The sequence below is a fragment of the Coregonus lavaretus genome, assembly GCF_964263955.1.
Source record: "Coregonus lavaretus genome assembly, chromosome: 12".
NCBI lineage: Eukaryota > Metazoa > Chordata > Actinopteri > Salmoniformes > Salmonidae > Coregonus > Coregonus lavaretus.
This window is the reverse complement of record NC_139999.1, coordinates 36,212,297-36,228,091: the sequence shown is the minus strand read 5'-3', so window position 1 is coordinate 36,228,091 and position 15,795 is coordinate 36,212,297. Positions and strand designations below refer to the sequence as shown.

The 15,795-nt window shown below is 45.0% G+C and overlaps 1 pseudogene across 1 annotated transcript in view; it reads left to right on the top strand.

Annotated features, from left to right (window-relative positions):
* The window catches only part of LOC311138384 (arf-GAP with GTPase, ANK repeat and PH domain-containing protein 1-like), a 68,722-nt pseudogene extending 55,748 nt beyond the window's left edge, over positions 1–12,974 (top strand). Inside the window, exons 12-19 of the transcript in view lie at positions 2,065–2,184; positions 2,389–2,526; positions 2,919–2,978; positions 4,543–4,694; positions 4,866–4,956; positions 9,583–9,805; positions 10,106–10,457; positions 12,740–12,974. The product of the transcript in view is annotated as an arf-GAP with GTPase, ANK repeat and PH domain-containing protein 1-like (transcript). The remainder of the gene's footprint in view (positions 1–2,064; positions 2,185–2,388; positions 2,527–2,918; positions 2,979–4,542; positions 4,695–4,865; positions 4,957–9,582; positions 9,806–10,105; positions 10,458–12,739) is intronic.
* Positions 12,975–15,795: the final 2,821 nt, after the last annotated feature.

The following is a 15,795-nucleotide window of genomic DNA, read 5'->3' as shown; positions in this document are numbered from 1 at the left end:
GCCATAATAAATAGATATGCCGATAGTTAACAACCTTGTTTTACTCCTCTTGACAGTTTAAAACTTTCGGAGAAATAGCCATTATTTACTATTTTACACCTAGGGTTACTATACATGATTGTAACCCATTTTATTAGAGATTCTCCAAAATTGAAATGCTCCAGGCATTTATATATAAACTCCAGTCGTACTTTATCAGATGCCTTTTCAAAGTATGCTATGAATAGCAGGCCTGGTTTTCCAGATTTTTCATAGTGTTCTATTGTTTCCAGTACTTGTCTTATATTATCTCCAATGTATCGTCCATGTAAAAAACCTGTCTGATAGAATGAATAATGTCCGACAATACCTTTTTAATTCTATGCGCTATACATTTTGCTAGAATTTTTGCATCACAACACTGAAGTGTAAGGGGCCTCCAATTTTTTTAATGGACTGGATCTTTATATTTCCACTTGTATCCTGTTTCAGTAATAATTAAATCAGACCTTCTTCTTGAGTGTCTGATAATCTATCATTTAAAACATGCTAATAACGGTCCTCTGAGTATATCAAAAAAGGTTTGGTATACCTCGACTGATATGCCATCCAACCCTAGAGTTTTCCCGGACTTAAAGTCTTTAATTGCATCCAGAAGTTCCTCCTCTGTAATTTCACCTTCACATGAGTCTTTCTGTATGGCTGTTAATTTTACATTATCAATAGAAAACAAATCCCTGCAATTAGCTTCAGTTAGAGGCGACTGAAACAAAAACATATGCTTAAAGTACTTTGCTTCCTCCTTCAAAATATAATTTGGTGAATCATGGGTGACTCTGTCATTTGTAACCAGTTTCAGTAAATCGTTTTTGGTAGCATTTCTATGTTGAAGATTTAAAAATAATTTGGTGCATTTTTCCCCATATTACATCCAGTTTGCTTTATTTTTTTATAATATATTACACTTGATATTTCTTGAATAAGTTTCTCCATTTCTTTTTGTTTTTCCTCTAATTTATTCTGAGCCTCTATGTTACAGTTTTTATTGCTATCTATCTGTTCTGTTAGACCTTCTATTTCCTTTGTTAGTATGGACTCTTTTGACCTAAATTGCTTTTGATTTCGAGATGAGTACTGAGTTGCATGGCCTCTAAAGGCACATTTAAAAGTGTCCCATACAATAAGAGGATTTGCTGTACCTATGTTATGTCGGGAAAAGATCAGTTATAAATTCCTCTGTCCTAGTTAAAAACAAGTTATCATCCAATAGGCTTTGATTAAATTTCCAATATCCTCGCCCACGTGGAAATTCAGTAAGAGTAATGTATATGCCAATTATATGATGGTTCGACCGCATTCTGTCCCCTATCAACACTTTTTAAACATTTGGTGCCAACGAGAATGACATAAGAAAGAAGTCAAGACGACTAGCTTGATTGAGTCTCCGCCATGAATATCTCACTAGGTCAGAATATTTAAGCCTCCATATATCTACTAGTTCTAATGTATCCATGGCATTCATGATTTCCTTAAGAGCATGAGGGTGATAGTTTGTAGTGTGATTTCCTTTATGGTCCATTGAGCTATTTAAAACAGTATTATAATCTCCCACCATAATAATAGAGTCTTGTATTGCTTGCAGGGTTGATAATGTATTATATATATTGTCAAAGAAGTGTGGATCATCATTATTTGGTCCGTAAAGTTTAATGAGCCATATCTGTTTATGGTCCAATAACATATTTAAAATCATCCATCTACCTTGCGGATCTGTTTGGACAATTTGCACATTCGGATCGAAATTACTGTTAATTAATATCGTCACCCCTTTTGAGTTTCTTTGCCCATGGGAGAAGTATATTTCCATTACATTACAATTATAACTGGCTATACTTATTTCACCACTTACCATAATGAGATACAAGTTTCAAATCTATTTATCATAATATATGTTTGTACATTTACTAATAAAAATACCATAGTGATTGAGTGATCTACATTCTTTGCTTTAATCACTGAATTGTCATGAGTGTCTTTATGTAAAAGACATTATCTCTTTGAAATGTATTTCTCTCTCCCCCATAGTCCCTGGTAGTGGCAGTAACCTCCTGCCGGTAGAGGAGGGGGCAGGAGGAGGGTTGTCAGAGGGGTGCAGAGGGGTGCAGCGCTGCCCCTCTACTGTCTCCTACAAGGCCCAAAGTGTGGGTACGTATACCCCCCTGGTCCTCTGTGGACTTGATAATGTTTATTTATTTTGTCACTTTTGAATTTGCTTGCTCCTCTTGTGTACTCTTATTTGAGTTGTTGTGGATATGATTCTCCACTAGATTCACATGTCCCGTGAGAGTTTTTTGTACTGCTATACCATATGACACAAACTTATTTCCTGTGCTTGTGTGACTGTGGCAGACACTGCCATCGAGGGTGTGTCCAGCCCCTCTTCCTCTAAAGACACAGGCCCCGCCTCCCCGATGGTTGACAGGAAGAAGCATCGCAGGAAGAAGAGCATGAACCAGAAAGGAGACACAACAATTGGCCAATCAGATCGTAAGCTTCCAACAGCAGTGTATTCAGGGTTTAGTTAGGTGAAACATTCAGAACATTGCAGATAGAACTGTATGAGATTCAATAGAATGTATGTGAGATGAATCATATCTGTCTACACATTACATTTCTATCTGAACATTGAGGAGTTTTAGACTTTGTGTAGACTTTGTTTGAGGATAAACTTGAAACTAAATTTGAGAGTGAATCAGGAATAGGTCAATACTGAACAGACATCTAAAGAAAAACCTTTGTCTCATCTACTTATTTTCTCCAAAATATCTGCCGTTATCACTTTTCTCTCCTCTCTCCTTCTCCTTTTCTCCTGTGCTCCTTTATTCTCTCTCTTCTCTGCTTTCCTGGGACGTCTGATCTGCTAATCTCTTACCCTGTAGCAAAGCGCAAAATGTGGAAACTAAAAAGCTTTGGTAGTTTAAGAAACATAAACAAGACAGGTAATGAGGGTATGTTTCTGTCTGTCTGTCAGCCCTGCTTTTCATCCTGTCTGCCTGTCTGTCTGTCCTTCCGTCTGTCTGTCCATCCATCTTGTATGTCTGTCCTGCTGCCTGTCCGCTTTTCTGTTTGTCAATTTGTCTGTCACTGTTTCTGCTTTTAAGTGCTACTGCATCTTATGCTATACTACTACCACCATATTGAGTTCTCTTTTGAGCAGTGTTAATTTTGGCAGCTATTTTAGATTTAGTTTGTCTTAGTTTTAGTCTTAAAATAGCTTTTAGTCTTAGTCACATTTTAGTAATTTCATCATTCGTTAGTTTTAGTTATTATCAGTCGACTAAAACTCTGGACAATTTTAGTTTGGTTTTAGTCACAGCCATTTTAGTCACATAATAGTCAGTTCATTTTTTTCCTAATAAATACTCAATATTTAGGCTACCTCTAACTTCCATCATGTGCCCATTCAGATAGCCTTGTCCAACTAGGCCTACTATCCCCTCGTATACCTGGCAACACTGATATTGTGGCAGATTGTAACCCATGACAGCTATGATTAACCATACAGGCTATATAGCCTTGGCTACAGGTTAAACAATCTACAGCTCTGATTTTCTCCCCATCATAACCGTCAAGGGGGTAAATAACAGTGGTTTCCTTGAAAATAAAATAATTTGTGCTTTACAAAAATGTCAGAAGTATTACTGGATTCCTAATATTCAACAAATAGCATTCGCATTTGCGGACCGCGGCGCGAGAACGGCAACACAGATGAATGAATAACAGCGCACATGGGAAAATAGAGCCTACATGAATGTAAGAGAGAGGGTAAACATTGTTTCTAGTGGAGGTCAGTTACAAGTCAAGTGTCCTGGCTTCGCATTAATTCAAAAGATTGCCGAGTGATTGAAGTGACTGCCTGGGAGCTGTGTGGGAGTGCCAGACAGATTAGCTCAATCAGACCGCACAACTGAAAGATGACAATTCTGCCAATGAGAGGATTGCATTAAATATTATGCATGCGTAGCATTGGACAAACCAGATGAAAAGGAGATTCATGTCAAATTAAATTGTCTCAGGTGGAATTCTCGTCTTTACAAAAGTAATTTGTAATAGTTATCCTTTTTTTCACAGGGCATCTCATCTCGTTATCGTCATAGTTTAGTCAGGAAAAATAGGCTGTTGATTAGTATTTTTCATCATAGTTGTTGACGAAATTAACACTGCTCTTGAGTGTCTCTAAGATAAAGCATTCAGTACTAGTCTTCTCTCCATATACTTCATACATCTTAATTTGTCCACCATCACAGCAATGCAATAATGCATGCCGATGTCTACTTAACAGATAAGTGCTGTTTGGCGATCCACCACCAATCATCATTGTGATGGAGGAAGAAACCCTCTGAACCCACTGTATGGTACTTTGTCATTAGGGCCATGAGTTTAACCTGGCCATGTGACCTCAGGCCTAATTGGACTAGGTCATATAGTCAACTCAGGGCCCTATTTATCATGTTTTGCCTGTCTCTAATACAAGCCTATATATTGAATGTGTTCTGTTATCAGACGAGGATAACTTTGACTTCCTTATCGTGTCGAGCACGGGCCAGACGTGGCACTTCGAGGCCCAGAGTGTGGAGGAAAGGGACGCCTGGGTGACTGCCATCGAGAGCCAGATCCTGGCCAGCCTGCAGCTGTGTGAGAGCAGCAAGAATAAGGCAAGGATGCAGACGTACACACACACACACACACGTACACACAGACACACACACACATGCACACATACCCACACACACATTACAAGAAAATATCTGCATCTGGCAAAGTGTTTGTCTTGGAAACCAGCTATTACTAAGGAGAGACTAATTGTGTGTTTGTGTGTTCCACAGGCTCGTAAGAACAGCCAGAGTGAAGCTGTGGCGCTGCAGGCTATCCGTAATGCCAAGGGCAACAGCCTCTGTGTGGACTGTGAAGCACCTAGTTAGTCAACTCATTCATTACTGTTGGTTTTATCTCTCTTTGCTGCTCTCTTTATCTTTATTCAATTTCTCTTTCCTTTCGTGCTCTACTGCTTTTTCTGCTTTCTCATCCATCTTACTGCCCAGCTAGCACATAACGTTCTGAAAACCATATGTTTCTTAGAGCTTGGCGAGAGGGTGGTTGTCCAATGGTTATTTTGCATAAAACCTTCCCACAATTTTCTGGGAATGGTGCAGGATAGTTGCTTGGCTTTGGAACGGTCTCAGCGCATTTAAGGAACTTGACAAAAAAAACATTATTTTCATTACTTTTCCTAAAAGTTCAAACATGGTGTCACGTTCGTTCATAGACGGGACGGACCAAGGCGCAGCGTGATATGCATACATGTTTATTTAAACTTAATAAACACTCGACAAAACAATAAACAAAACGTGAAGTCCACGGTAGACACAAACAACATACCTTAAACGGAACAAGATCCCACACCTTAACTAGTGCCAATAGGCTGCCTAAGTATGGTCCCCAATCAGAGACAACGAGCGACAGCTGCCTCTGATTGGGAACCACACCGGCCAACATAGATCTAGAACTACTAGATCCTATAACATAGAACAAGCACAACAAGGAATATACACACCCTGACTCAACATATTAGCGTCCCCTGAGTCAGGGCGTGACAGTACCCCCCCCCCCCCCCCCCAAAGGTGCGGACTCCGACCGCACAACATAACAGGGTAGGGGCCGGGTGGGCATTCCGCCTCGGAGGCGGATCCGGCTCAGGGCGTGACGACCTCTCACTCTTCGCCTCCCTGTTGCGCCCCTGGTCTGGTCTAGACCTCGGCGCGTTGCTTCCCCTCTCCTTCCTCCCACGATACGCCAGGCCCAGTCTGGACCCTGGTGTGGGAGACCCCGAACCTGGAGAGGGGCTGACGCCATGGTCTGGACTGGAGCCGCTGACCGGAGCTGGACTAGACACCGGTGGAGCGGACTGCTCTGGCTCCGGAGTGGAGCCGCTGACCGGAGCTGGATCAGGCACCGGTGGAGCGGACTGCTCTGGCTCCGGAGTGGAGCAGCTGACCGGAGCTGGATCAGGCACCGGCGGAGCGGACTGCTCTGGCTCCGGAGTGGAACAGCTGACCGGAACTGGATCAGGCACCGGTGGAGCGGACTGCTCTGGCTCCGGAGTGGAGCAGCTGACCGGTGCCGGACCAGGCACCGGTGGAACGGGCACGGGCCGTGCCGGACTGGACAAACGCACCACTGGTCTGGTGCGAGGAGCAGGTACGGGCCGGACCGGACTGGCGACGCGCATCACTGGTTTGGTGCGAGGAGCAGGAACAGGCCGGGCCGGGCTGGCGACCCGCACCACTGGCTTGGTGCGAGGAGCAGGAACAGGCCGGGCCGGGCTGGCGACGCGCACCACTGGCTTGGTGCGAGGAGCAGGAACAGGCCGGGCCGGGCTGGCGACGCACACAACTGGCTTGGTGCGAGGAGCAGGAACAGGCCGGGCCGGGCTGGCGACGCGCACCACTGGCTTGGTGCGAGGAGCAGGAACAGGCCGGGCCGGGCTGGCGACGCGCACCACTGGCTTGGTGCGAGGAGCAGGAACAGGCCGGGCCGGGCTGGCGACGCGCACCACTGGCTTGGTGCGAGGAGCAGGAACAGGCCGGGCCGGGCTGGCGACGCGCACCACTGGCTTGGTGCGAGGAGCAGGAACAGGCCGGGCCGGGCTGGCGACGCGCACCACTGGCTTGGTGCGAGGAGCAGGAACAGGCCGGGCCGGGCTGGCGACGCGCACCACTGGCTTGGTGCGAGGTGCAGGAACAGGCCGGGCCGGACTGGCGACGCGCACCACTGGCTGGGTGCGAGGAGCAGGAACAGGCCGGACCGGGCTGGCGACGCGCACCACTGGCTTGGTGTGAGGAGCAGGAACGGGTCAGGCCGTACTGGGAACACGCACCACTGGCTTAGTGCGGGGAGCAGGAACGGGCCGGACCGGACTGGCGACACGCACCACTTGCTTGGTGCGAGGAGCGGGACTGGGTTCCTTTATTAAACCCCGCTCCTTCTGCTGCCTAACCAGCTCCTCTCGCCGTGCCTCTACACTTTCCTTCTCCCTTTTAGCCTCCTGTAGCGCCTCCCTCTGACCGAATAACTCCTGCTCCTTCTGAACCAATAGCCCCCGTAACATGGTGGCCTCCTCTCCTAACCTGCAGATTCGCCCTTCCACGGCCTCCTGCTGCCTCGTCATCCACCCCGTGTGCCCCCCCAATTTTTTTTATTGGGGTTGGCTCTCGGGTCTCCGTCGTCGGCACGGTTGGCGCCGTTTCTCCTCTCCTACCTGGGCATCAACCTTCATCGCCTCCCAATAACGGACGGCCTCCTCCTCAGTAATTCTCCCCCAACCGAGGAGGACGTCTACTAAAGTTACCTCCCGTTGAATCCCCGGCGTTTGCTCCTTATGGGCACGCTGCTTGGTCCTTGTTTGGTGGGATCTTCTGTCGTCGTTCGTTCATAGACGGGACGGACCCAGGCGCAGCGTGATATGCATACATGTTTACTTAAACTTAATAAACACTCGACAAAACGAAACGTGAAGTCCACGGTAGACACAAACAACATACCTTATACGGAACAAGATCCCACACCTTAACTAGTGCCAATACATTTACATTACATTTTAGTCATTTAGCAGACGCTCTTATCCAGAGCGACTTACAGTTAGTGAATACATATATTTTTTATACTGGCCCCCCGTGGGAATCGAACCCACAACCCTGGCGTTGCAAACGCCATGCTCTATCAACTGAGCTACATCCCTGCCGGCCATTCCCTCCCCTACCCTGGACGACGCTGGGCCAATTGTGCGCCGCCCATGAGTCTCCCGGTCGCGGCCGGCGGCGACAGAGCCTGGATTCGAACCAGGATCTCTAGTGGCACAGTTAGCACTGCGATGCAGTGCCTTAGACCACTGCGCCACTCAGGAGTACGATTGAGTTCCCAATAGGCTGCCTATGTATGGTCCCCAATCAGAGACAACGAGCGACAGCTGCCTCTGATTGGGAACCACACCGGCCAACATAGATCTAGAACTACTAGATCCTATAACATAGAACAAGCACAACAAGGAATATACACACCCTGACTCAACATATAAGTGTCCCCTGAGTCAGGGTGTGACACATGGTTACATTTAATTTACATTTTGGTAATGTTCTAGGAACGTTCTCCAACTGGTTTGGCATTGGGAATTTTCTCAAATTTCAGTACTTCAGCATAACATTTCCTACAGGTTTCCTCTTGGTTTTATTTAGTCATGTTCTCAAATTGTTCCAAGAACGTTTAGAAACAACATTCTTCTGTGGGAATTTCAGTACTTCAGCATAACGTTTCCTACAGGTTTCCTCTTGGTTCTATTTAGTCATGTTCTCAAATTGTTCAAAGAACGTTAAGCAAACTTTCCATAAAAACCACAAGAAAACTTTAGTAACATTCAGAGAACCTTCTAAGAATGTTATTTAAAAGCATATACATTCCATCCTTAGCATCAACAAAACTCTATCCTCTATCTTGTTAAGTGTGTTCAGGTGTGTTGGAAGCGCCCACTAATAGGCCACACTTGATCTTAATGGGTGCTTGTTTCTTTTTAAATGGGGTCTGTTTGAATAGACAAAAATTCACAGCTTTGTATGCATAAAACAACATGGCATGCTAGCTCCACCCTGGTGACGCTGTGGACTAATTCAGTGGATAGAGAACAGAAGATTATGCCGTGTCACAATAAAAAAGAAATGTGTTTGCATTATTAATGTCTAAGGAAATGAATTTCCATGTGTCCTATCTGTGCTTGGAGTTCAAAAAAGTTAACCCAAAATAAGCTAGCAGTGTTATTAAAAGTCTTATTGAAACATTCAGTTTAATTTTTAAGGAAGTTATTCAAAAACCTCAAAATAACCTATAATTTCAGTTCTCAGGGGGTTAATAAATCCTTCCAGGAAAACTTTCAAGGAACCAGAGTAAAACGTTCTCAGAACATCCCTGCAACCTGAAAGTAAATGTTCCCAAAACAGGCGTAATTCTCACTTCTGTTCTCAGAACGTTTAAAAATCTTTCAGTTTTACTGGTCAGGAAACGTATGGCTTTGTTCCCACAACCAATGTGAAACCAAAAACATACATTCCCACAACTTCCAAGGAATCAAATGTGCTAGCTGGGTGATCTCATTGATCTTGGTTTTCAGTGTGGGTGGAACCTCCGTTCTTCATCAGGGTTGGGGTCAATTCCGTTTCAATTCCAGTCAATCCATTACAATTCTCATCAATGCTTTTCAATTAGGAACAATTGAAATTTTAATTACTGTTTGGTTCACTTTTTGAATTGACTGGAATTTAAATGGAATTGACCCCAATCCTGTTCACCATATCCTTCCACTCTTTCGCCCATGTAAGTCCTACTCATGTAGTTGCAACCCAGAATATAAATCTATTGGAATACCGGTACTCTAACCCCATCTCTGTATTTCCTTTCTGTTTTTCCTATGCATGCAATTTCAGGCCGGACTAAAACTGTACACGTTTTAGTCTATTATTTAGTCTGATCCCAGACCTGCTGTGTCTCCTCTCTCAGACCCAACGTGGGCCAGTCTGAACCTGGGGGCTCTGATCTGCATTGAGTGTTCAGGGATCCACAGGAACCTGGGCACCCACCTGTCCCGTGTCCGCTCTCTGGACCTGGACGACCTGCCCAGAGAACTCACCCTGGTGCTGGGTGCCATTGGCAACCACCTGGCCAACAGCATCTGGGAGGGACGCACGCTGGGCCGCCGGAAACCCACACCCGACGCCACCCGGTAGGAGGACTAGGGATACTGGATGACATGGGAGAGACACTGGGAAACAGAGCAGAGAGGACAGGGGAAAGGGACACTTAATAAAGTGTGAATAAGTGGCAAGCTTGCTGGACTGCAGTTGCAGTATTAGTTGTTGTTGTTGTAGAAGAGAAGGCAGTTGCATTGATAAAAATGTTAGAGCTAGTAGTAGTAGAAATAGGAGATGTGAAGGTGTCTGACTACATACACCTGCCTGTTCACACACTTTGTTCCCTTGGTAATAGTGTGTGTGTGTCTGTAACTGTGTCTGACTGGTCCCAGAGAGGAGCGGGAGTCGTGGATCCGGGCCAAGTATGAGCAGAGGCTGTTTGTGGCTCCGCTGGTCCCGCCCTCCCCCTCCATGTCCCACAGCCAGGGGTCAGAAGTCAACACGCTGTCGGCCCGTCTGCTGGTGGCCGTGATGGAGAGGGACCTCCCCCGCCTGCTCCTCCTCCTAGCCCACAGCACCAAGGACGACATTAACGCCCCCCTCCGCCCAGGGGGTCACCTCTCTCCTCACCCCCCTGCTGCGTCCCCCAGCTCTCCCATGGGGGGATCCCCACTGCCGCCCCACTCAGCGCTCCACGCCGCCTGCCAGCTCGCCGACGTGATCATGACCCAGCTGCTGGTCTGGGTGAGAGAACGTCCCTCCTCTAGTCTCTTCATCCTGCTTTTCCATTTTTTTGTCTTTCATCCACTCATGACACTACAGCCAAAGAATGGCAGAAATATCAAATGAAATTGTATTTGTTACTTGCTTTGTAAACAACAGGTGTAGCAGTGAAATGCTTACTTACAAGCCCCTCCCAAGAATGCAGAGATTAAAAAAAAAAAAAAATAGAAACCAATTTATTATAATAAATACAATAGGGAAATCATAGAAAAATAATAACACAAAGAATAAATACACAATGAATAATGATAACTTGGCTATATACACGAGGTACCAGTACCGAGTCTATGTGCAGGGGTACAAGGTAGTTGAGGTATATATGTTCATATACAATGTATTCGGAAAGTATTCAGACCCCTTGACTTTTTCCACATTTTGTTACATTACAGCCTCATCAATCTACACACAATACCCCATAATGACAAAGCAAAAACAGTCTTTTAGAAATGTTAGCAAATGTATGAAAACAATTCAACTGAAATATAACATTTACATAAGTATTCAGACCGTTTACTTAGTACTTTGTTGAAGCACCTTTGGCAGCGATTACAGCCTCTAATCTTCTTGGGTATGACGCTACAAGCTTGGCACACCTGTATTTGGGGAGTTTTTCCCATTCTTCTCTGCTGATCCACTCAAGCTCTGTCAGGTTGGATGGGGAGCGTCGCTGCACAGCTATTGTCAGGTCTCTCCAGAGATGTTCGATCGGGTTCAAGTCCGGGCTCTGGATGGGCCACTCAACGACATTCAGAGACTTGTCCCGAAGCCACTTCTGTGTTGTCTTGGCTGTGTGCTTAGGGTCGTTGTCCTGTTGGAAGGTGAACCTTTGCCCCAGTCTGAGGTCCTGAGCACTCTGGAGCAGGTTTTCATCAAGGATCTCTCTGTACTTTGCTCTGTTCATCTTTCCCTCTATCCTGACTAGTCTCCCAGTCCCTGCCGCTGAAAAACATCCCCACAGCATGATGCTGCCAACACCATGCTTCACCGTAGGGATGGTGCCAGGTTTCCTCCAGACGTGACGCTTGGCATTCAGGCCAAAGAGTTCAATCTTGGATTCATCAGACCAGAGAATCTTGTTTCTCATGATCTGAGAGTCCTTTAGGTGCCTTTTAGGCAACCTCCAAGTGGGCTGTCATGTGCCTTTTACTGAGGAGTGGCTTCCGTCTGACCACTCTACCATAAAGGCCTTTGGTGGAGTGCTGCAGAGATGGTTGTCCTTCTGGAAGGTTCTCCCAACTCCACAGAGGAACTCTGGAGCTCTGTCAGAGTCACCTCCCTGACCAAGGCCCTTCTCCCCCGATTGCTCAGTTTGGCCCGGCGGCCAGCTCTAGAAAGAGTCTTGGTGGTTCCAAACTTCTTGCATTTAAGAATGATGGAGGCCACTGTATTCTTGGGGACCTTGAATGCTGCAGACATTTTTTGGGACCCTTCCCCAGATCTGTGCCTCCACACAATCCTGTCTCGGAGCTCTACAGACAATTACTTTTACCTCATGGCTTGGTTTTTGCTCTGACATGCACTGTCAACTGTGGGACCTAATATAGACATGTGTGTGCCTTTCCAAACCATGTCACATCAATTGAATTTAACACAGGTGGACTCCAATTAAGTTTTAGAAACATCTCAAGGATGATCAATGGAAACAGGATGCACCTGTGCTCAATTTCGAGTCTCATATTAAAGGGTCTGAATACTTATGTAATTTTGCACAAATTTATACAAACCTGTTTTCGCTTTGTCATTATGGGGTATTGTGTATAGATTGATGAAGAAAATGTTTTATTTAATCCATTTTAGAATAATGTAACAAAATGTGGAAAAATTGAAGGGGTTTGAATCATTTCCGAATGCACTGTATGTAAGGATAACGTGACTAGGCAACAGGATAGATAAAACAGTAACAGCAGCGTATTTGATGAGTCAAAAGAGTTAGTGCAAAAAGAGTCAATGCAGATAGTTAAATAGTTAACCAATAGCTACCCGGACGAACTATTTAGCAGTCTTATGGCTTGGGGGTAGAAGCTGTTCAGGATCCAGTTGGTTCCAGACTTGGTGCATCGGTACCGCTTGCTGTGCGATAGCAGAGCGAACAGTCTATAACTTGGGTGCAGTAGTGTGGTTTGAATCGTACAGAAGTGACACTTTACAAAAAATAGCTGCACATGTGTTTTTTTATCCACAAAGAATTTCAACTGAATCTTATTGCCCTCTTTCATTCTCCCCCTCTCTCTCCCTGGTCGCAGTATGGCAGTGATGTGAGGTGTCGGGACGCCCAGGGGCAGACAGCCCTCACGTTGGCGCGTTACGCTGGCAGTCAGGAGTGTGCCGACATCCTCCTGCAGTACGGCTGCCCCAACGAGCCGGCCCCCTCGGTTGCCACGACGCCCAGCCTCTGTCGCCACGACACCCAGCCTTTCCCGCAAGAGCAGCGCCGCCAGCCTCAGCCGCAGCATCAGCTCCAGAAGAGCAGTGTCTTAATGTGAGAACTCTGTGTGAAAGTGTAAGTGTGCATGTGTGTGTACGTGTAAGAGGGTGGGTATGTGTGGTTGGGTGGATGTGAGTGTGTGTTTGTTAGAATAATGATGTGTGTGTGTGTGTGTGTTTGAGGTTGTGTGGGTGGTGCATGTGTGTTTGTAACCATATGCATGCCAGGTTAGCTCTAGTTGAAGGGGGAGGCTGTGTCATCACAGTGTCCTCTAAAAGGAACCCATAAAGTCACACCAGGACGTAGTCACAGACCAGAAGGACTGAATGGACAAGCAGCTAACACTGTCACCACCCTTAGTGGTGCACAGGTCAGCTGTTTGTTCACCCACACCCGACCACAATTGGTAAATAACCCATCCGCAACCACCCGACTATCTGTGATAAAGTGAAAATCTGAGGCCCGAGCCTAACCCGCAAATATAGAAAATGTGCTATATAGGCATATGCTTATGCTTATAATTTCTGACATTTTGGTAGGTTATTTGTTAGTCAACTCATCTATAATTAGATACATTCAGCTTATTTTCTGTCATTACTTGTTACCCTAGAATACTAAATAAACCCTTTCTCACCAGAATAATGTCATAAATCGATAGGCTGGACGCTTCAATCTAGTTGACATCGGTAAAGTTCTCTCTTTCATCTCTGCATCTCTCGCGCAATCGCGCAGTAAAGACGTTTGGGTACAGGGGAAAAAATGGTTTTAAGGAAATTAAAAGCTGTGAAAACTACCCAACATGTTTCTGATAAGATTTCAGTTCAGCTTGGATGCATATTTTATGTGCAGACATTTTTATCTGTATTTCAAATCATTTCTGGGTAACAATTAAGTACCTTACTGTGATTGTTTTAAATTAAAATGGTCAAAAAGAAACAAAATTTAGCAAAGAACAATTTTTGTTTTGAGTGGGGAGTGAGTGTTTTGAGTGGGGAGGTGAAAACAGAACATTTGCTGTTATTGGCAGAGAGGTTTGGAACTCTCTTATTGGTCTATGAACTAATTAACCACATGGTTATGTCACCATTGAAGGCCAAAACTCCCTCCCACCAAAACAGGCTGAAATTTCAAGCTGTCTTTTCAAACAGCTCTTACACTAAAAGGGCATTATACATTTACATTTTAGTCTATTTTTTTTTTCATACCCCCCGTGGGAATCGAACCCACAACCCTGGCGTTGCAAACGCCATGCTCTACCAACTGAGCTACATCCCTGCTGGTCATTTCCTCCCCTACCCTGGACGAATTGTGCGCCGCCCCGTGGGTCTCCCGGTCGCGGCCGGCTACGACAGAGCCTGGATTCAAACCAGGATCTCTAGTGGCACAGCTAGCACTGCCTTAGAGGTTTGCAAAAGCATTGGGCAATTGGCATGTATTCAGAGAGAGTACAGTTAGGCCCTAAAGCTTAGGCTACACACTAGCGCCATATAAAAAAAAAAATAACTAAAAACTAAATGTAACCTACAGATATGAATTGCACAAGAATTATACATTTATGGATTTTTAATGCATTGTTCTCTTTTTATTCAACCCGCCCGCCAACCATCCACACAATATTTAATTGCCCTAAACCGCAGGGACTGCGGGTTATGAGTCAACCCACGCATCACTAACCATAGTAAAGCCAGGAGGCAGAACTCCCTCTAACTTGGCTCTGTGTGTGTGCATGTGCGTTTGAGAGAGAGGGACTGGGGTATCTCGTCCCCACTATGAGCTGATGATATATACTCTTCCAGGCTCACCTCACCACTGCTCTGTTGGAACTTTCACCTGCCAAAAGGTGTGCTACTGCTTCACCACCACCCCGTACCCTGAGCCTCACTAACACACAGACAGACAGACAGAAAGACAGACAGTGGGATAATGTAATGCCAAGCACTTGGGCCAAATTGATGGCCTGTCCTGTATGCTGACTTGGGTTCATGCCTAATCACATCTCTCAAACCACATGGTTGGGAGAAGAAAACGAACCAGAGGTACAGAACTGCAATAATTGAATTACCAGTGTGAGACAATGGGTTTGTCTTTCTCGCCCTTCTGTACCTCTGGGTGCTTGGAATCCCATGATAAGACTATAATATGAAGACGGGAAGATGGTTTCCGCTCTCTACAGCGGAGAATGTCAGTTTAAAATTCATTATGAACATTTATCCTGTGCTTTGATGGTTAGGTTGACGTGAAGTGGAGCAGCTTAACTTAAAATGCAGATAAATCTATAAAGATGCTTCAATATGATGATAAAAGGAGTATGTGGGGGCTCATTGAATCCTCTGAATGACATTGTACTTACTCATACAGAAACTTAACAGTGGAGTCAAGACCAACAGCAATGGCCAGTGTTGGAACGATAATTACCACTTTTAAACCGTATCGCTGTACCACGGTCAAACAAAATGGTCAGTTACTGAACAATGCTCAGCTGAGGTCAAATTCTAAAGAAATACTGTCCAACAGATATAGGATTTGTATTTTAAGAATTTAGGTACAAATAATAATTGTATAGAAAGACATGAAATTGATATTATTACTATAATTGTGATAGTTATCAATATTGAGAAGTACTTCATGTTCAAGAATGTTATTGTATGTTCTGAAGTTTGTATGGTAGGTTCTTGTTTGTAATACACACAGGAGTTACAGATTTTGTGATTTATTTTATTTGGCAGTCAGCTATCTAGCTATCTATTTGAGATTCAAGATGGAGACTTCATCACTTTCAGATACAAGATGGAGACTTGTAATGTATGTGCATAATGCGTGTTGCAGAAATGAGAGAGAGAGAGACCCACCCACTAGGGCAGTTGCTCTATGTCC